The following is a 23,459-nucleotide window of genomic DNA, read 5'->3' as shown; positions in this document are numbered from 1 at the left end:
CATCAAAAAAGGTGCAAAACGTTTGCGATGATATATGCATCAAACACGGTTCAGAATTTAGTTGCGTGTGCGATGCAGGGCATACGGTTCAACTCAATTAACTGTTTGGGATGAGGAGGAACAAGAGAAACGGGCGGCCAGATGAAGGCGTGTGCGATATACAGCATACGGTTCACTGGGATGAACTATGTGTGATTAGGCAACACAATGGAAACGGTTCAACTGAACAAGATGTGTGTGATACGCGGCAAACAGGTCCGTAATCAGAAATGTGTGCGAAGACCAATAATAACACAGACGATTGCTGCTAATAAGCCGTGTGAATTGCTGTCTATAGTAGAATAACATGTGTGTGTGTATGTATATATATATATATAACTGAAACAAACATCCAATTACATAAGTAACTATACAGATCATTCGCACACACCTAAATAAACAATTGCATGCATTCTAAAGTAGGAGAAACGATCGTCTAGTCATCTACTTCTTGTGACGCTCCCGCCACTGCTATGTGGCTCGATCCCTTGTCTAGGTCAGGAAGAAGACAGTTCCTCATGTCAACGATCCGCTTGTACATCTCGTAGCTTGTGTACGCATCCATGGCCGCGTACTTGACATGTTGTTCATCCAGTCTCTCATGCTACACACTGTGCCAGGCGTTCTTGTCCTTATTGCTCTCTTCCTTCATCTTCGCGTAGTTGGGGTCGATGATGGCCGAGGCGAGGTCAACCAGGGAGTTCAGTTTGTTTTTATCGCTGCCCCAGACCTTGTAGTGGTGCTGGATGTCGACAAGATTCGGGCATTTCAAGTCCGAAACCTTGAGCGCTTTTAGATCGTTGGTGGTGTCCACCGTAGCGAAACTCTAGTCGGAGCTGTCGATAAACCTGGAGAAACGCTCGCAAGGCCTTGTGGCAAGGTGGTAGTGGTAGATGAGGATGTCATGTCGCACGCACAACTGGGTGACGGCAACCTTCTGATCGTGCCCGGCACGACCGATGGTGTACTCGAGGTCGAAGCCGACCACTCAGTACTGTCCTCGGCAAGGAACTGCTCCATAGTTTGGATGGAGATCTCCACCAAGACCGGATCGTTCATGTACACCACCGAGAGGGCCTTCCCCCTCACGTGGGTGTCCACTACGTGATGCGTGGTGAACTGCCCGCCGTTGTCGTTGTCGGCCGCTAGGAGCGCCATTGGAACCGCTGGATGTCCTCTCTGTATGTGTCCCCGTGGGTGTGCTTATTGTGTCGTGTGAGATGAGAGATGAAGGTAAAAGGCCACAGGAATAAAAGGGGGCCAGGCGGCGTGGATTCTCGGCGCGTCCACATGGCAGTTTTTGCAGCGGGCAAATGCATCGTCGCATCGCTCCCGGCCCAACCGCTTGCACACGAACGTGCGTGATTGTGCGCCGGCCCCAAACACTGGCAGCGCGCATGGAGGGATGAGGGCAGAGCACCCAGAGGGACGCGAGAGAAGAGCGCTCGGGGCGGGACGCGAGCAGAGCGCGCCGCGGCCGCCTGAACCGCAAGAAACCACACGCATAGAGCAGTTGAACACGCAGGAAATGGTCGCCTACAAGACGGCCGACAGTTGCGTCGCTGCGTAGAGAGCGGCCGTGTGCTACCACCTCCGTCTAGTCTATAGTCTCCTTTATATTCCGTGCCATACTTTGCCCTCAAATTTAACCAACAAAATGTTAATGCATGTTTTGGAAATTATATAATTGGAAACAATGTTCAAATACAAATCCAACTATATAATATTGTGTGACATGCATTCGCATTTTATTAGTTAAATCATACTTATAAACCAGGGTGGCATAGTAGGTAATTAAATCGCAAATGTTTTTTTATTAACTGTATGTATAAGTGGCCTTTCGTCCTCCTCTCGCACGTCTTGTCACCCTGCTGCCGCAGACGGCTTACAGTGCAAGCTTGCGCAGCGCGCGGGGGCGTTCTTTTGGCCAAACGGTAGCGCCAATGAATCGTCGGTGAGCCTGTTCCCACGCAACCTCACAGGTTCCCGCGCAAGCTTCCTGCCCGACTCGGTGAAATCCCCCCAAATCCCAATGCTTACCGGCCTGCTATAAAAACCCTCACGGCCGGTGAGTCCTGCGTCGCATTTTCCCCTCCCTCCCTGTAGCTTATCTCGTCTGCTTCTCCCACAATCGCCAATGACACCGGTCCGTCATCATTTCTCAGCCACTCCGCTGTCATCAGAGGGCAGCTCCAGCTGGGAGGCTACACCGCGGCGGCGGCGCAGTCCCCGGCGTAGTGTAGTGCGGGTGGCGTCCCTGTTGGGTGTGCACGGAACACCCACCACACGCTTCGCCGCCGGTGCCCGTCAGCAACTGTTGCCGGCCGTTGTTGCCGACACACCACCATCGAAAGCCAGGGCCATCGCCCGCTCCGCCGCCGCGGCCCGAAGGCGGGAGGTGGCCGTCGTGGCGGCCACCCCCGCTGTCGGCCACTGTGGCCATCACCCGCTCCGCCACCGCGGCCCGAAGGCGGGAGGTGGTGGTCATGGCCGCCACCACGTCGTCGGCCACCGTGGCCGCCAGCCCACCGTCGACCACCGGGGTCATCACCCGCTCTGCCACCGCCGCCCGAAGGCGGGAGGCAGAGGTGGATGCCCGCACATGCATCATCGACCTTGCGCGCTACACCGAGTTCCTGCGAGAGGACGAGGAGCGCCTCGTCGAGCATGCAAAGAGCCTTACCGCCGCCGTGGCCGCGGCACATGCCGCTTTAGAGGCGAGGAATCAGGAGAACTACGAGGAGAACCACCACTTCGAAAGGGGTCGTCTGGAGTTGCAGAGGGCGTTCGAGGTGAGCGTCGCTGAAGCTGCAACATCGGCAGGCACCGTATTGCAGTTGCCCAGCTCGTCGGTAGGCTCCTCCTCCTCGGCCTCTTACTGAGCGTGCTCGGCAGAGGAGAGGCAGCCGATAGTAGTACAAAGACCCTCCACAATAGTAGTAGTATTTAGGGGCTATTTTGTTCAGTTCATCTGACTATAGATGTGGTGGAACTGTACAACGTACTTAAAATTAGCTAGTATATATAGTTGAACTAGCTATTTCAGTACGTGGTTGGCAATAATTGGGGAAAAGTTTGGTCGGTTCAGCTGTCGAGTTGAACTGTTTGTATAAGTTAAGAACGACTGCTTAATCTAGAAATGAAATTTTATGATTAATTACTGAATTTGAGTTGCAAAAATTAGATACTGCTAGTGATTTTTAGCTTCATATTTTGACAAATTGCAGTGTTACGAGGATTGACAAATCTTACCAAATTGTTTGTACGTGGTTGCACACGGGTCATCCAAAACAACTGTTGGTGTTGAAGGGATGCACAAATCCTGCGCTGCTCTCACTTTGCATACGGGTGTTCTATCTAAAACGTTTGCAATCAAGAGCTGCAGAAATCCTACTCGGCACATTTTCTCTTGGCTTCCTGGGGAAGCTATCGGATTGCATATGGGTGTTCTAACTAAAACGTTCGCGATGAGTGTTTTATATTTAAAAAGTGAATTAAACTGCAGCTTGGGCGCCATTAATGGAGAGGATGCGAGCAAGGCGGCGGCCATGGAAGTCAAAGGGCTCGCTTCCCAGTGAGCCTGCGCAGCGTACAACTCGCATACTTCCCGGTGAGCCGGCGCACTCGAGGACAACTTGCACGCCTCTTACTCAGCCTGCGCACTAGACGATGCTCGCACGCCTCCCGTTCATTCAAGGTCAAGCAGTTGTTCGCACGGCACCACCTACAGCCATTAAAACCAAGACACGTGGCGTCACGTGAATGGTTAACAGAACGCACACGGTTTCAATTATACAAACGTTTGAGATATTAAAGTGGCAGCTATTTTTTCAAAATGCCTTTGTTGGTTGTTATTATTTGAGTGCGCCTTCTCTCAAAATGGACACGGAAAATACCACAGCATGTCGGGTCCAATTCCATGATAGAATGCCAAGTTTCATGAATTTCAGACGACTTTTGGATTTACTAGAATTTAAAAACCAGGCATCTCAATGTTTTCCCGGCAATCAACAGTGCCCTCATGTTTGAAATTCATTCCCATTTCTTGCATGGGACCTAAGCATGCACCCAAGGACACAAATTTGATTTTTCAACCAATTTATATGCACTGGAGCATGTGCATGTAGTTCAAATTTGAATTATGCATATAAATGCATTGACAACTCTGTTAATGCAAAAAAAATTCCAAACGAACCCCAAAAAATCACAAACATTCACACAACACTCCTGTTGTTCTATGTTGACACGACAAAAAATTTGAAAGCAATAAGAGGCAATGGATATCGTTTCGTCCCCAAAGGTGGGACGTTCCCTACCGAACACCATCTTGCTTGTTGTGAGAAGCATATACCCAATCCTGCCCCAAATGGGACAAATTTTTTACCACGGCATGTTGATGCCGCACCATGATAGCATGCCAAGTTTCATGAATTTCAGACGAGTTTTGGATTTACTAGAATTTAAAAACCAGGCATCTCAATGTTTTGCTAGCAATTAGCGGTGCCCTTGTGTTTGAAATTCATTCCCATTTGTTGCATGGGACTTAAGCATGCACCCAAGGACACATATTTGATTTTTCAACCAATTTATATGCATTGGAGCATGCGCTTGTAGTTCAAATTTGAATTGTGCACATAAATGCATTGAAACCTCAGTTAATGCACAAAAATTTCCAAACGAACCCCGAAAAATCACAAAAATTCACACAACACTCCTGTTGTTCTGTGTTGACACGAGAAAAAAATTGGAAAGCAATAAGAGGCGATGGATATTGTTTCGTCCCCAAAGGTGGGATGTTCCCTACCGAAAACCATAATGCTTGTTGTGAGAAGCTCCGGTTTGTGAGAAGCATATACCCAAACCTGCCCCAAATGGGACAAAAAATTTACCACGGCATGTTGATACCGCTCCATGATAGCATGCCAAGTTTCATGAATTTCAGACGAGTTTTGGATTTACTACAATATAAAAACCAGTCATCTCAATGTTTTGCCGGCAATCAATGGTGCCCTGGTGTTTGAAATTCATTCCCATTTCTTGCATGGGACCTAAGCATGCACCCAAGGACACAGATTTGATTTTTCAACCAATTTATATGCACTGGAGCATGTGCATGTAGTTCAAATTTGAATTGTGCACATAAATGCATTGAAAACTTAGTTAATGCATAAAAATGTCCAAACGAACCCTGAAAAATCACAAAAATTGACACAACACTCCTGTTGTTCTATGTTGACATGAGAAAAAAATTGAAAGTAATAAGAGGCAATGGATATCGTTTCGTCCCCAAAGGTGGGGCGTTCCCTACCGAAAACCATCATGCTTGTTGTGAGAAGCTCCGGTTTGTGAGAAGCATATACCCAAACCTGCCCCAAATGGGACAAAAAATTTACCACGGCATGTTGATGCCGCTCCATGATAGCATGCCAAGTTTTATGAATTTTAGACGAGTTTTGGATTTACTAGAATTTAAAAACCAGGCATCTCAATGTTTTGTCGGCAATCAACGGTGCCCTAGTGTTTGAAATTCTTTCCCATTTCTTGCATGGGACCTAAGCATGCACCCAAGGACACATATTTGATTTGTCAACCAATTTATATGCACTGGAGCATGTGCATGTAGTTTAATTTTGAATTGTGCACCTGAAATGGCTAGAAAACCAATTTAATGTATAAAATGTTCAAACGAACCCTGAATAATTCCAATTCTTTTACGACACACATATAGTTGCATGTTCACTCTAGATAAAAGGTCTAGAAATTCAAACACCATCCATTGCCGCTTTGACCCCATTATGTAATTCAAATCAAGATGAAAAATCAAGTAGATCGCACACAGTTTATTATCAGCAACCGTGTGAGATGCAACACAAAATGTCCTGGAGCACCGTCGGTGTATAGTACGCCTATGGCTTACGCGAGAAGGTCCGTCGGCTACAGTCCACATCCGGCGTCTCAAGCACACTAGCTCGCTCCCAAAATATCATTTCACTGTTCAATCATCGCCGGTGAAAGATGGGCACGTGGACCCGTGTTGTGAGGGCAAGTTCGGTGGCCCAGTCCGGCGAGAGCGCGGCCGCAGCCGCCATGCACGTGCTAATAAGGTGCATGAGCGCGGCCGCAATCTGCGACCGGGCGGCAAAGGCAGCCCAAACGGCCGCTATTGCTTCTCAGGTGGCGGCAGCAACATCTGCCTCGGGGATAGCAACTGGCGAGAGCGGCACAACAGCTGTCCGTTCTGCAGTGGCGGCCTTAGCCCTGATGGAGGCCGCCCACGACCATGTCGAGGCCGCCCACACCCAGCTCCTGGCGGTCACCACACAAATTGAACAAAGCTTCTCCGACAACGGTCGGCAACCCACGGCCGAAGAGCTGGCAATCGCCGAGAGCGTTCGAGCAGCTGTCTGTTCCTCCCCCGCATACCTTGCGACGATGGAGCCCATACAAGCCCAGATCGCGTCCGCCCATGCCCAGCTCGTGGCGGCCTTTTCTAAAGAGATGGCGGACGCGGATGGCGAGATGCTTCCCGAGTATGGTGCGATGGATACCATGGAGCCCCTTCCCCAGGAGACCGTCGGGCGGGAGCTGGACATGGAGGCGGCAGCGGAGATTGATGAGCACCAGCCGTAGTAGTTCTCTTTGTTTTGTTTAATTAAGAGCGCCGGTCTTTAATTTGTTAGAGTAATGTTTAGGTCAGCTAGCTCTGTTCAATTGCTGAACTTGCTCGATTAAGAAGTGTGGGTGTGCTGTAGTCTACTTTGTGTACCCAAATTATGCAATGACGTGGATGACCACTGTAACCATGGAAATTCGAAGCAAAACTTTTGATGTTCAAACTCATCACACACGGGTTAAGCTATCTGAATCGTTTGTGATGTCCACATATCGTACACAATTCTGAATAAGGGACCGTGTCTGATGAAACTTTGCGTGCCAGTTTTTTGGCTGAAGCGATTCCAAATTTTTGGCTTCCGCGGAAATATCTACCTCCCCGCCCCTCCCCCTTACCAAAAGCCACATTTCCCCTCCTTCCGCCTTCCTTTCCAAGTTAAAACCTTCACTCCTTGCTTGCAGCACCGCCTCCTCGTCGGTGACCCTCCTTCACGCTGCTCGGCCTCGTCTATCCAGGCAGGTAATCCACACCCGACCCCCATCCTCCTCCTCCTTCCACATCCCACATGCCCCGACCGCCGGCGCGAGCGCGGAACCTTCCACCCAAATCACCGACCCCTCCACCAAATAAGCGCCGCCCTAAGCCATGGTGCACGCATTTTAGCTAGGATCTCAAGGAGCATTTGGCAGCGGAGAAGCAAATTGCGGCCGCACGCGCGGATGAGGTCGTGATGGCTGCCATTTGCGCCGACACCCAGATCTTGGAGGAGCACCTTGCCATTTACTAGCTACGCCGGTTAAGCATGTTCGGTTTACCCGTTGCATGTGCTGCTCCTGCCTTTCCTTCACAAATTCTAGTGAATTGTGCTATCTAATTTTACCATGCAATCTGTTGCAGTGTATATGTACTATATGTCGTGCAGTGTGGTGCTCACTTATTAACTGTTTTGTTAATTAGTTGTCATCTTTAGTTAACTCTTTGGTTCAATTCTGCAAACGTGATGTTCAATTCTTCAGGCTACAATTTCGTATTGTCTTCCATGTGAGAAAGAAATCAAATTTATGTTTACAAAATACATGAGAAACGAATACAATTGCTATATTTCCAAGTTGTCAAGCATGCTTGGTTTGGTTATACATTGTGCAATGTGGTGCTCAGTTAACGTTTGGTTCATTTGTGTTGTGGTGTTTAGTTAACTGTTTGGTTCAATTCTGCAATGCGATGTTCAATAGTTGTGGGTGCATTCTGTTATTGTATACCATGTGAGGAATAAATTGAATTTGGCTGTAGTAAATACATGAGAAACAAATACAATTGCTACAATTGGCTGTAGTTAACTGTTTGGTTAACTATCTGATCTTCTATTAGGAGTATGTTATATTGTGCAATGTGGTGCTCAGTTAATGTTTGGTTCATTTGTTGTGGTGTTTAATTAACTGCTTGGTTCAATTCTACAATGCGATGTCCAATTGTCGTGGGTAGAATTTTGTATTGTTGTGCATGTGGGGAATAAATCAAATTTGGCCACACTTAATACATGAGAAACATATACAAGTGCTATATTTCCTAGTTCTTAATCATGGTTTGTTTGGGTAAATGGGTTTTCCGTGTGGCTTGAATTAATCTGATGAATCTGCAATGTGCTTTTTTTTCATCAAAAAAATTTACTGATAGCATGCGAACCCTTACTTAACCTGATGACTAACTACCTGATATGTGTTGCAGGGAAACAATGGGAAGCACTGAGGTTTACAATCGAGGTTAGCACGTGCATGGTCCGTTCTCTAATAGCACATTATTGTGCAATTGCATGAACCATTCTAATATTTTGGTTTTTAACAATTTGGTCTTGGACATGTAGGTCCCGCTATCAGAGGTTTTGACCCACTGTTCGACCCTTTTTGCATATGGGGAAATGAGTTGTCCATGAATATCAATCAAATCAAGAAACTCAGAAAGATTGTTAGGATAAAGAAATTAGCGACAAAAAAACAACAAGATCTTTGTCTGCACAATGAAGAAGACATCAGTTCACTACAAGATGATACTAACTATTATACCTTGCCTTTTTTTATTCCTTTGCCCCATTTCCAATATAGAGAAGATATTTATGCACATCCTTGTTTTCAGGCCTTTCCAAAGCAATTCACTAATGATTACCTCTCAAACCACCTCTATGGTCAGGAGGCGAGGAAGGTTTTCATACAACACCCACGGTTCAATATTGAAGTGTTCCTGAAGAGGACGAAGGACAGACGGTCAATCATCCACATGCACTGGCCTAAAGTTGCAAAGACCTTCAACATGAATGAAGGTTCAATATTCGCCTTCCGCTTCAACAGTTTCCAGATGAGATGCATCTGTCTATATACCGTCTATGATGCTGATTTCGAAAGGTTCTACATGTTGCATGTTGAACTTGCTGCTGGTGCAGTTGTGTAATGGGGTAGCTGAGTGCTGAAGCTATATCATGTTGTACTCTGATGTATTTCAATTATGAAATTCTGCTTCCTTTATATGGAAATGAAATATATTGTGTGCTTAATATGAAATGTCAATTATATTAATAAATGGATTATGAATAATCGGATAATTATCCTGCTAATGGCGAATTAGCCTGCTAATTGGGTTTTTCTATTGCAAACGGTTGTTGAAAAAATACTGTGGGCGATGACCTCAGGCAACGCATACAGTTTCTAGGAATAAACCGTGTTGGATCAATGAACAATCACACATGACTTTCTCTTGAAAACTATTTGCGTTAGGCTACCTTGCGCAAACGTTTACCACATAAAAACTGTGTGTGATGGACAACCTTTGCCACACAGTTTCTTCTATGGACCGTGTGTGATACATTCAATAACACAAACGATTTAACGGGAAAAATTGTGTGTGATGTACCTGTGAACGGAAACGTTTTCCTTGGAGCGACTGTGTGGGATGTACATACGAACGAAAATGTTTAGCGGGGACTGACTGTTTGAGATGTACTTGCGACAGGAAACAATTTCGCCATATAATTGTATTTTTTAGCTCTACTGTACGTATTTCCGTATTTGAGCGCTCGCCAGTCGCACACGACCTCATTTTGCCGAGCGTGTGTGCTAGGAGGGCATATCCCTGACGGTTTTTTGGGTCGTGTGGGAAGGACCCCCCCATCGCCCACACTCACTTGGCGACGGTTCCAACTGCCGTCGCGGAAAGGGGTTAAAAACCGTTTGTTTAGGACCGACGCGTACCAGTGCTTGTCTCATTTTGAATATTTTGAGAGAATTTGGAATTTCAAATAACTTCAAATTCAAAGTGGGTTTTCAGATAACTTCAAAGGGACTTTGAAAATGATTCTTTTAAACTTCCAACTCTCTTTCTTATAATTTGAAGAAGTAATTTTATCTTCTCTCACGAAAATCATTAGGTTGCATAAAGTTTCTGAATTTGAAATATTTTCAATTGGAATTCAAATCTTTTCAAAACCCTTTTTCATTTCTTTAATAGAAGAAGTCATGTCATCTTCTCTCTAAGGTTTCATATTTGAAATGAAGTTGAATTCAAGGAGATCAAATGCAGGATGAAAGTTTTCAGAAAGTCCTTTTATTCCCTCTCATTCAACTTTCAAAAGTTTCAATCTCTCACTCAAATTTCATTCAATCAATCACAACAATCAAACAAACAATCATAATAATTATTTAATATAACAATCCAAAAGTTAGAATTTTGGGATGTTACAAACTACCACGCTTAAAATGAATCTCGTCCTTGAATTTCGGAGAGGCTAGAAAGAAGGTTAGGTTTAGAGGGTCTTCTTGAAAAATCCATTCATGGTCATATAGGTCTGGGTTGCTACCACCCTTAGAAGCATGGTTACGATTCCATCAAAACTCATGTACTCTCTCTTTAGGGCTGGCAATGTTGGTCTTTTCATATCTTCATGATAACTTCTACACTGAGGCTCTTCCGATAAGGGCATAATTTTTTTCTCAAAATCTTGTCCCTTTTAATCAAATAGGGCTCTTTCGAGACTGGGTCTCATTAGCTGACAGGTATGTCGCCAATACTAATAAACTTTCAAAATCTCATGGTGGTCAACAATTACTGGTTTCTATGGGAAATGGGCCTGGACTAAATCTCACCGTGTATCTACGATTGGCAACGGTTGCAAGTACATGGATGAATCGTCCTACCATTCTAAGGTTTAAACAAGGTTTTGACATCATCATCTCTCTACTATGGGTAAGTCACTCTAGATTTACCATTCCAAATGGCAAGAGTGAATGATAAGAGTAAGTCGGAAAGGTGATAAATCCATTCCGCACCCAAATCATTACCCTATATAAGGTTTAGCGGATCTCACATTTCTAACACTCGGGCCCACATCAACACTTGTATAGCTTTAACTCATCCTTGGAGTGACTATTATTCCATATTGCAACATTACACCTCCTTTAAATCCAATAGTACTTCATTCCTTCATACTATTGGGGTAACCAGCATATCAAAATAAAACTCAAACTTATTTTGTCCAAACTCCACTCCATGCAATACATTTTCCTTTCCATTGGTCAAGTGTTCTCACAGGGTACTACCACCCTTAAAATGGAATTCACAAATTGTCGGGGGAAACGACACCTATGGGATCCCGGGGAATCCCTTCTACGGTTGGCGGGGCGTGGAGCTGCGCAAAGAGCGGGTCTAAAAGATCAGCGCGAGGGGATTTTTACGCAGGTTCGGGCCGCAACGATGCGTAAAACCCTAGTCCTGCTTGTCTGTGTTGATTTGGTGTTCTTGAGCTCTTGAACTAGCTGCGGTGCATGCCTAGTCCAAAAAGTCTGAATCCTTCCCCAGTACGCCTCGGGCCTCCTTTTATATGTCAAAGGGGTCACCAAAGTGGCACACAGGAGGTGGAAAGTATCTACAGTGTACAAGTTTATCGCCTGACATCGTAGGACAAACGCATTTAATGCGCTGCCTACGTGCCCTCTTGCTTCATCGGGGACAGCAACGAAGCTCGTCCCGTCCGTCGCCGCCTCACCTTGCTTTGACACGCATCCAAGCTGATGAGGCATGCAACGCCATGCTGGCTGGCTGGTTGCTGAGCTGGTGCGGTGACAGGGTCTTCACGAAGATCTGCATGCCACCACGCAGGTGCTTGACTAGTTGGCCTAGAAGCTGCATGCTGCCACGCAGGCGCTCGCCTAGTTGGCGGGCTGGTTGCCGCGTCGGAACGGGCGCGGGGCAGCGAAACGTTGGTGGGTGCGGGCCTGGCCTCGGCCCCGCGGATGCCCCCGGCAAGGGTCTTGCCGGGGTCTCGTGGCCGTCCCCGGCAAGGGTCTTGCCGGGGGTCTTCGTCTGTCCCGGGCAAGGATCTTGCCGGGACCTTCATCTTCTGGTTTCTATCCAGACTCGCAGGCCTTTAGTCTTCACAAAGATGTGCATGCCACCACGCAGGCACCCCTGAGTCTTGGTCTTGACGTTGTCGATGGTGTCAGAGCTCTCATGCTCAAGGGTGGTGGCCTTGCTGGTGTTGGGCAAGTCGCCCCGGCAAGGCTCTTGCCGGGGCTATGTAGGTCGCCCCGGCAAGGGTGTTGCCGGGGGAAATCCATCTTGTCCCTTCGCTCTTCATGCTTCTGGCTTGAGCACCGCCTTGGCAGTCTTGTACCTTTCTTTCTTCTGCCTCGCCAAGCGTGGCCACAGGTGTGGTTACGACTGCCCGTGCACAAGTAAAGGGGTATAGAAATGCCCCTACTTTTGTACACCGACAAGAGCCCCCGGGACTGGGCCACACAAACGAGCGAAGCGTTGTTTGGCCAGGCCCAGAACGCTGCGCGGGCACGCGTGGCAGAGTTTTATCCTCCTCAGTCGCGAGTTGCGCTTCCCGACGGCCCGCATTGAGTCCGTGACGTGGGGGTCGTGCATGCAACGGTCGCAGCACGCTTGCGTCACCTTGCGGTGAATAGTAAAGAGGCGTGATACGTCTCCAACGTATCTATAATTTTTGCTTGTTCCATGCTATATTATATTCTGTTTTGGATGTTTAATGGGCTTTGTTATACACTTTTATATTATTTTTGGGACTAACCTATTAACCGGAGGCCCATCCCAAATTGCTGTTTTTTTGCCTATTTCAGAGTTTTGCAGAAAAAGAATATCAAACGGAGTCCAAACGGAATGAAACCTTCGGGAACGTGATTTTCAGAACAAACGTGATCCAGAGGACTTGGAGTCCACGTAAAGAAAACAACAAGGAGAGCACGAGGCAGGGGGCGCGCCTACCCCCCTGGGCACGCCCTCCACCCTAGTGGGGCCCACGTTGCTCCACCGACGTACTTCTTCCTCCTATATATACCTACATACCCCCAAACCATCAGAGGCATCCACGAAAACCTAATTCCACCGCCGCAACCTTCTGTACCCGTGAGATCCCATCTTGGGGCCTTTTGCGGCGCTCCGCCGGAGGGGGCATTGATCACGGAGGGCTTCTACATCAACACCATACCCTCTTTGATGATGTGTGAGTAGTTTACCTCAGACCTTCGGGTCCATAGTTATTAGCTAGATGGCTTCTTCTCTCTCTTTGGATCTCAATACAAATTTCTCCACGATTCTCGTGGAAATCTATTCGATGTAATCTTCTTTTGCGGTGTGTTTGCCGAGACCGATGAATTGTGGGTTTATGATCAAGTTTATCTATGAACAATATTTGAATCTTCTCTGAATTCTTTTATGCATGTTTGGTTATCTTTTCAAGTCTCTTCGAATTATCAGTTTGGTTTGGCCTACTAGATTGATCTTTCTTGTAATGGGAGAAGTGCTTAGCTTTGGGTTCAATCTTGCGGTGTCCTTTCCCAGTGACAGTAGGGGCAGCAAGGCACGTATTGTATTGTTGCCATCGAGGATAACAAGATGGGGTTTATATCATATTGCATGAGTTTATCCCTCTACATCATGTCATCTTACTTAAAGCATTACTCTGTTCTTATGAAATTATACTCTAGATGCATGCTGGATAGCGGTCGATGTGTGGAGTAATAGTAGTAGATGCAGAATCGTTTCGGTCTACTTGTGACGGATGTGATGCCTATATACATGATCATACCTAGATATTCTCATAACTATGCTCAATTCTATCAATTGCTCGATAGTAATTTGTTCACCCACCGTAATACTTATGCTCTTGAGAGAAGCCACTAGTGAAACCTATGGCCCCCGGGTCTATTTTCCATCATATTAATCTTCCAATACCTAGCTATTTCTATTGCCGTTTATTTTACTTTGCATCTTTATTTACTCTTTATCATAAAAATACCAAAAATATTATCTTATCATATCTATCAGATCTCACTTTCGTAAGTGACCGTGAAGGGATTGACAACCCCTTTATCGCGTTGGTTGCGAGGTTCTTATTTGTTTGTGTAGGTGCGTGGGACTCAAGCGTGGTCTCCTACTGGATTGATACCTTGGTTCTCAAAAACCGAGGGAAATACTTACGCTACTTTACTACATCACCCTTTCCTCTTCAAGGGAAAACCAACGCAGTGCTCAAGAGGTAGCAAGGCGGCCCGCTTCTTCCCCATAAAAAAGAGGAAACCGCAGGGGCGCTGCTCATTTACCCTCTGCGCCCTTTCCAATCTTGGAACCGCCGTTCCCCTCTTCTTCTTCAAGCGTAAATCGGAGCTCTCGCCTCCGCTTGCTGCCGCCGTGCCCCCATTGCCCTTGATCCCTCACCTCCCTCTCAGCCGCCATGGCGCCCAAGACAAGCAAAGGGCAAGGGAACGGCCAAGGACGGCGGGGGGAAGGAGGCGCCGGAGAGCGAGTCGTTGGAGATGCGGACGTAGTATGACCTCTTTACCTCAACGGTCGATGCACTCACCCTCAAGGAGAAATTCAGGCCCCTGTGGGGAAGGGAGATGTCGGGGCATCCCGCCACGCGCATCATCCCCGCCTCCTGCGCCAAGGCCGGTCCAAATCGGCATCCTTTCTTCGTCGACTACTTCTCCTGCGGGCTCTGCCCCCCTTTCTCAGATTTCTTCAATGATATCATGAACACCTATGGCTTCCACCTTCTGGACCTTACGCCGAACGCCGTGGCGTGCATGGCCTTCTTTGCCCATCTTTGCAAGGGCTTCACCGGAGTGCTCCCCAGCACGGCGCTCTTCCGCCATTACTTCACCCCTCGCTTCCAGCCAGGGGGTGCCATCTCTGGCTGCATCACCTGGATCCCAAGGACCCAGAGCAGGGGCACGTACCCGGAGGGTGCCCAGAAGGAGAGGTGGTACGAGTGGCGGGGCCGGTGGTGCTGGATCGAGGAGGCAGATCTGCAAGAGTTCTGCCGGGTCCGTCGGAGGCCGCCAGTCCGCAGCAAAGACTGGGGCGATGTCGACACCGATGACAAGAAACTCACGGTTGCTACCACCAGGATCCATTGCCTCACCTCAGCCGGGGCGCACTCTCGAGATGATCGGGGCTGACTTCATCCGCTGCCGGATTGCCCCACTGCACAATAAGGGGAGGCCGACATAGGATTTCAGGAATGCGACCGATATCATGAGGCTCCGCCCCGGCCTAAACCACAACTTCACGGTGCTGCAGCATGCCCACCTTTGCTAGAGGCTTTTTTAGCTCAAGGTTGACGAGGTCGGCAGGGTCGAGACGACCAGCAAGGCCGAGAAGACCGGCACAAGGCTGCCAAGGCCGGCAAGTCTTTGTTCGGGTTGCCAGCGGGGGTGGTCCCGTTGAGCAACAACTCTTGCCAGACTGCCATCATCGCCATGATGCCGATTTTCAACGCGCACGGCCTCGATCCAACCTGGGCCGAGCCACAAGCAGAGCTGGTGCAGGAATTCTTCGACAACTTGTCGGAGAGGTACGTTCACGATGAGCCGTAGCTCATCCGCGACACCACTGAAGAAGAGTTGGCGTACATTGCCGCCAAGGCAGAGGAGGCAGCACTTGCCGAGGAGGCCGGCAGCTTCAGCACTGTGGAGGACGAGACCGACGTGGCCGCGGAAGAGAAGGAGTTTGCCGAGTGGACGGGGTCTGCAAGGGAACCCAGCGGTGCTGGCGCTGGGGTTCCCCTTGTTGAAGAAGTGGTCGAGGAGTCGGTTGAAGAGGAGACCGATGCGGATGACTCCTCGGCCCCGGGGAGGAAACGTGTCCTGCGGCAGGCTGGCTTCAGCGAGCCGGTCCGGTCCGGCAGGACCACACAGCGGCAACAGGCCCAGGCGCAACCCGCGCGCCAGTCGAGGGTCGTGGCGATGAGGGATGCGGCAGCGAAGAAGACGGCGGCCGCCACCTCCTCCTCGTCCAAGCGGCCTAGGACGCCATCCCCTTGTCCTTCCCTTGGAGACACCGCCCCGAAGGCCGACTTCGATCTTGGGTCCTTCAGCCCGAAGAGGAAGAGGAGGCCAGCGGAGGAGGACGAGTAAGCACCTTGCCCCTCATCATTTCTGACCCTTCGCTTGCGATATCTTTCCCTGACTTGATCTTTCTTCACAACGACATGGAGAAGCTGGCTCAGAGGGCGGCGAAGAGGGCCAAGGCTTCGACGGGCGACGAGCCCCCGGCGAGCGCTCCGCGCATGCCGGCGTTGGTGGTGAGCAGCCCGGACAGCAGCCCTCGGCGCAACCCCCGCTCCAGCCCCCAGCGTGAGTTCATTATTCACTCCACATCGACGGGCGTTGGGGTGCGTATCCTTGGTGCTGACCTTGCCGGGTTCGCAGGAGGAGAGCGGCAACAGGTGGAGCTGCCGAGGGCCGCCCCTGACATGCCGCCCTCATCAACCACGCCACCAAGAGGGGTGTCAGCGGCAAGGGCATCTACCGCTGAGCCCACGTGCACGGAGGAAGAGGAGGCGAGCTTGGATGCTGGTGGCTCCGTCCCGGCAACGAACTTTGGTGGGGAGGGAACCACATCTTCTTAGTTCGGCACGGGTAAGTTGCCTGCCTCCCGTCCCAGTTCTTTCATTTCTTTGTTCTAAACTTTGATTTTGGCCTCGCTTCATTCTCCTTTATGGTTTCCAGACCCTCCCTCGACTGACTTGGTGGACATCGACACTATCATCGAGGAGGTCGCCAAGGATGCCGAAGCTGAGGCCACCAAGATTGTGGCTGGGGAGGCCGGCAAAGGGGCCTACCAGGGAGACCGGCAAAGGGGCCTACCGGGGAGACCGGCTAGGCCGCTGCCCAGGAGGCCGCCAAGGGGCCTGCCGGGGATGGGGTGGCCGACGACCAACCTTCCTCCCCTGCAGTCCGTGCCCCGAGTAAGTACCTGAGGGTGGGCGATGATCTGTTCATCCGCCTCCCAGGGACAACGAGCACCAGTCAAAGGGGAGGTGTTTGACGGTGAGGCGCGCGCCACCGCCGGGCTCCAGGTTGTCGACGAACCGAGCGCCAGCGGCGGCGGTTCACAAGAGGAGCAACTCCTCCGGGCCATGAGCTCCAATTTCCAGAAGCTTCAGGTGCTCCACCGTGCCCGCCAGGATAAGGTGAACTCCAGGATGGCGGTCGCGGATTTTCAAGAGCGTGTCGCTCAGACGCAAGTCTGGTTCGTCGAGGCCCGGGAGGAACTGAGGACCGCCAGGGTGAGCTGGATGAGCGCAAGCGAGAGCTTCTCCTGAAGCAGGCCAACACCGAGAAGGCCCAAGAGGCAGCGGAGGAACAGGCCGCCAAGGACGAAGCTGACTGGAGGCAGCAGCAAGCTCTGCTGGACACTCAGGAGGAAGACCTCGTTGCCCATGAGCAGGCACTTGCCGCCACGCTTCGCGGCAAGGACGGGGAGATCAAGAAGCTCGTCATGCAGCGGACCTAGGAGCTGGAGCGGAAGCACAAGGATGCACTTGATGCTCTGTCCCTGGACCAAGCCAGCAAGGTGGAGAAGCTGGAGCTGGAGCGGGAGGAGCTGAAGAAGGAGATCTCAAAGCTGACGGAGGACAGGGACACGGCTAACCGCACTCTGGAGGATTTGCAGGTCACCATCTCTGACAAGACCAAGCTGCTCTTCGAGGCCAACGACTCCATCAATGATCTAAAGCTGAAACTGGACAGCTTGGAAGGGATGCTTTCGGAGGTCAGGGCCCGTGAAGAGACCCTGAACTAGGCCCTTGAGAGCGAGAGGCAGCTACGGAAGGATGATGTCGCTGCCCACAAGGACTATGTGGACAGCGTAAATCTCTGGATCGGCCGCCTCATCGACGTTGAAGGGAGGCTCACCATGCAGCTAGCCGCCATGGGCATGCCGGACATCAGGTACTTCCAGGAGGCGAACATAAGCCCCAATGCCAGGCTGACCTTGTTCTTCAAGCGCATCCTCGACGCCCTGGAGCAGCTCTGCTCCAATCGAGCGACTTATCTGGCCAATGAGGCTCGGAAGCTTTGCCGGGGAGCCCTGACCAAGGTGCTCACCAAGGTGGCGTTCTGGAACCCCAGCGTCGACTTCGCCAACGCGCTTGAGAGCTTGCCGGAGGATGCCGACCTCACAGCGCTCGAAGAGCATATCGAGCCCATCATCAGCTGCATCGACGGAGTCAAGAGGTTGTAAGGCCAGCGCCAGGACTAGCCACCCCGTTTCTCATTGCCGCTGCGATTTCATGCCCAAGACAATTTTATCTTAAGTTAGAACCGCGGCAACCACTGATGTAATGTAACTTTGCAGTATTCTGAAATAGCGCGTGCTATCTTCTTGTTTGATCTTTCTTTGTATGTAAGCACCCTACGCCTAGTTGGATAGGTTTGCCGGCACGTAAACCCATGCTGTGGCGCTTTGAGGAACGGATCCTTAGCAGCCTGCCGGGGGGCGCTTGCTGCCGGGCAAGCCATCTTGCCATTATCGGTGCAGCCGCTTGAAATGTTGAACGGACTTGAAACAGAACAAGGGCGTTGCCAACAGAGGAAGGGTTCCTTTGCGTGCAGGTTGTCCATACAAGGAGCAAGATCTTTCGAGGAAGATAACCCTATAAAAAGGAATATTGCTCAAGGTTTTGCGTGACTTAGCTTTTCGTCGCCACGTGGATGGTTGTTGCGGCTGCAGACAACACCGCTCGCCCGGCTGATGGCACCAGAGTGATGGAGATGACTTTGACATCCTCCATCGCTAGCGTCTGCCCTGCCGCCTGCTCGCGCTGGCACGGACAGACGGCTCCCGACGAGCTGACCGCTGGGGCCGCCTTCTTCTTCGGAGCCATCGCGATGAAGGAGTCGATGTGCTAACTTCTAGACCAGATTTTCACAGCCTCAGCGCCCCTACCTAGTGCGCCAAAGATGTCGGGGCAAATGACACCTATGGGATCCCGGGGAATCCCTTCTACGGTTGGCGGGGCGTGGAGCTGCGCAAAGAGCGGGTCTAAAAGATCAGCGCGAGGGGATTTTTTACCCAGGTTCGGGCCGCAACGATGCGTAAAACCCTAGTCCTGCTTGTCTGTGTTGATTTGGTGTTCTTGAGCTCTTGAACTAGCTGCGGTGCATGCCCAGTCCAAAAAGTCCGAATCGTTCCCAGTACGCCTCGGGCCTCCTTTTATATGTAAAAGGGGTCGCCACAGTGGCACACAGGAGGTGGAAAGTATCTACAGTGTACAAGTTTATCGCCTGACATCATAGGACAAACGCATTTAATGCACTACCTACGTGCCCTCTTGCTTTATCGGGGACGACAACAAAGCTCGTCACGTCCGTCGCCGCCTCGCCTTGCTACAACGCGCGTCCAAGCTGATGACGCATGCAACACCATGCTAGCTGGCTGGTTGCTCAGCTGGTGCGGTGACAGGGTCTTCACGAAGATCTGCATGCCACCACGCAGGTGCTTGACTAGTTGGCCTAGAAGCTGCATGCTGCCACGCAGGCGCTCGCCTAGTTGGCGGGCTGGTTGCCGCGTCGGAACGGGCGCGGGGCAGCAAAATGTTGGTGGGTGTGGGCCTGGCCTCGGCCCTGCGGATGCCCCCGGCCAGGGTCTTGCCGGGGTCTCGGGGCCGTCCCCGGCAAGGGTCTTGCCGGGGTCTCGTGGCGTTCCCCGGCAAGGGTCTTGGCGGGGGTCTTCGTCTGTCCCCGGCAAGGATCTTGCCGGGGGCTTCGTCTTCTTGTTTCTATCTAGACTCGTAGGCCTTTGGTCTTCACAAAGATCTGCATGCCACCACACAGGCACCCCGAGTCTTGGTCTTGACGTTGTCGATGGTGTCAGAGTTCTCAGGCTCAAGGGTGGTGGCCTTGCTGGTGTTGGGCAAGTTGCCCCGGCAAGGCTCTTGTCGGGGCTATGTAGGTCGCCCCGGCAAGGGTGTTGCCGGGGGAAATCCATCTTGTCCCTTCGCTCTTCATGCTTCTGGCTTGAGCACTGCCTTGGCAGTCTTGTACCATTCCTTCTTCTGCCTCGCCAAGCATGGCCGTAGGTGTGGCTACGACTGCCCGTGCACAAGTAAAGGGGTACAGAAAGGCCCCTACTTTTGTACACCGACACAAATTCATCCATAGACCATATTTCTTATATCCTCGAAAATGGTCTCAATCCTGTTTATAGAGAAACAACTCACAATATTTCAACATATGAGATTCCACACACATTAACTTTATTTATTCATGAATCATTACAATTTCCGAGACTTCCATTACATATCGTAACTTCACATCCTCATGAATATAAAAGTGATCCCTACCATATTTATTACATTCTTTATTCCAGTACCAAAATCTGAAATATTCAACTCAAGATTTCATGTTGTCTAGACATTTACTAGCATAATGTCCTGCTCTCGTGTAGTGAAAACAGATAACTTCCGTAAAGTCTCGGGGCTTCTTGGTGATTGTGTCTGCTCCTTGGGTTCTTGGTTCCTTTCCTAGGCACATATTGGCATAGTGACCTACATCTTTGCACTTGAAACATGTGATATAACTCAGGTCCTGCTGGGCAGAGTTTTGTCTCTTCTTAGTATACCTTCTTCTTCTTCTTCTTCTTCTTCTTGGATGTCTTCGTATTGATTAGAGCTTCTAGTTCCTGTGGGTCATACTCAAACTCCATCGCCGGGAATTATGCGAGATACTCACTACACTCCTTCGGGCAATTCTGGGAGATATGTCCTTCTTTTCCATAAGCATAGCATTGATGTTTGCTAGAACTACGTCAGTATTTCCCCAAAGAGCAAGGGATGATGCAACACAACAATGGTAGGTATTTCCCTCAGTGATGAGACCAAGGTTATCGAACCAGTAGGAGAACGACGCAACACCACGTAAACAGCTCCTACACACAAAGAACAAATACTTGCAACCCGACGTAAGAGAGGGGTTGTCAATCCCTCACGGGTAAAAAGGTAGATAAAATTGTAGTAGATTGGATAAATAGATCTCGTGGGAACACAAGATAAAATAAATAACAAAAAGTTGCAGCAAGGTATTTTTGTATTTTTGGTTTAATAGATCTGAAAATAAAATCCAATAAAAATAGATCGTGAAGGCAAAAATAATAAAGAAGAGATCCAGGGGCCGTAGATTTCACTAGTGGCTTCTCTCGAGAAAAAATAGCAAACGGTGGGTAAACAAATTATTGTTGGGCAATTGATAAAACTTCAAATAATCATGACGATATCCAGGCAATGATCATTATATAGGCATCACGTCCAAGATCAGTAGACCGACTCTCCTGCCTGCATCTACTACTATTACTCCACACATCGACCGCTATCCAGCATGCATCTAGTATATTAAGTTCATGAAAAACGGAGTAATGCAATAAGAACGGTGACACACTGTTCAAGATATCTTCCGATATTCCGATAAATCGGCCGATTTATCGCTTATCATTGTCTGACCAATAAGATAAATTGGCCGACAAATCAGCCGATATGGCGATAAATCGGCCGATATGCCGATAAATTGGTCGATTTACCCCTTATCTTGGGTCGACCGATAAGTTCCCGATAAGCGATATCCCCAACATAAGTGTCAGTTCCCCTTCTGTCACTGGGATCAAGCACCGTAAGATCGAACGCATCACAAAGCACCTCTTCCCATTGCAAGATAAATAGATCAAGTTGGCCAAACAAAACCCAAATATCAGAGAAGAAATACGAGGCTATAAGCAATCATGTATATAAGAGATCAAAGAAGACTAAAATAACTTTCATGGATAAAAACATAGATCTGATCATAAACTCAAAGTTTATCGGATCCCAACAAACACACCGCAAAAAGAGTTACATCATATGGATCACCAAGACACCATTCTATTGAGAATCAAAAGAGAGAGAGGAAGCCATCTAGCTACTAACTACGAACCCGTAGGTCTAGAATGAACTACTCACGCATCATTGGAGAGGCACCAAATGAGGATGATGAACCCCTCCGTGATGGTGTCTAGATTGGACCTGGTGGTTCTGGAACTTGCGGTGGCTGGAATTGATTTTCGTTGACTCCCCTAGGGTTTATGGAATATTGGGGTATTTATAGAGCAAAGAGGCGGTGCGGGAGGCCACCGAGCTGGGCACAACCCGCCTGGGCCCCCAGGCGCTCCCTGGTGGGTTGTGCCCCCCTCAGGGCACCCCCAGGTGCTTCTCCAGCCCATTGGGTGTCTTTTGGTCCATAAAAATTCCACAAAAAGTTTTGTTGCATTTGGACTCCGCTTGATATTGATTTCCTGCGATGTAAAAAACAAGTAGAAAAGAGCAACTGGCACTGGGCACTATGTCAATAGGTTAGTACCAAAAATGATATAAAATGATTATAAAATGATTGTAAAACATCCAAGAATGATAATATAACAGCATGGAACAATAAAAAATTATAGATACGTTGGAGACGTATCAGCACCCCCAAGCTTAATTCTTGCTCGTCCTCGAGTAGGTAAATGATAAAAACAGAATTTTTTATGTGGAATGCTGCCTAACATGTTCATCTCATATTATTTTCTTTGTAGCATGGACATTTGGACTTTTATATGGTTCAAAGCAATAGTCTAATTTTGACATGAGGACTTGAATACTCAAGCCTGCCAACAAGCAACCATGTCTTTCAAAATATCAATGCTAAAATAAGTTATCCCTAGCCCATTATGCTGAATCATTGATCCACACACTCACGTATTAGCTGCACCCAATGCTCAAGTATGGTCATAGTGCCCCTTAGTTGGTCCTTTATAAGAAAAGATGGAGACTCAAATAAAAATAAAAATTGCATTAAGTAAAAGAAAGGCCCTTCGCGGAGGGAAGTAGGGACTTGTAGAGGTGCCAGAGCTCAAAGCGAAAAAGCTAGAGATAAAAATATTTTGGGTGGCATTCTTTGCCTGTCAACAAAAACGATCGAGTAGTTCCCAATAATTTCCATGCTAGACATATCATAGGCAGTTCCCAAACATAAAACAAAGTTTATTCCTTTTTCAACCATACTTTCACTTTCTATGGCTAGCCGTATCCACGGGTGCCTTCCATACCAACACTTTCCAAGGAATTTATTATTTGACAACATAAAGAAATTCATTTTTCATTTCGGGACTGGGCATCCGTAATACCTTTGCCTTACTCTCGTGCATTGACAAGTGAATAAACACTCATCTTGAGAATAACATATCTAGCATGGAAATATATTAGCCACCCCCTACCATTTCATGAGCAGTACCAGCACACAAAGAGAAGTTTATTTTGAAAATTAGAGATGGCACATACAAATTTGCTTAGAATGGCAAAAGAATACCGCATATAGGTAGGTAGGGTGGACTCATATGGCAAAACTGGTTTCAAGGATTTTGGATGCACAAGTAGTGATCATACTTAGTGCAAATGAAGGCTAGCAAAAGATTGAGAAGCATCCAACCAAGAAACAAAAAATCTCATAAGCGA

This window comes from Triticum aestivum, chromosome 3D, assembly GCF_018294505.1.
Source record: "Triticum aestivum cultivar Chinese Spring chromosome 3D, IWGSC CS RefSeq v2.1, whole genome shotgun sequence".
Lineage (NCBI taxonomy): Eukaryota > Viridiplantae > Streptophyta > Magnoliopsida > Poales > Poaceae > Triticum > Triticum aestivum.
Note: the sequence above shows the minus strand (reverse complement) of the source record.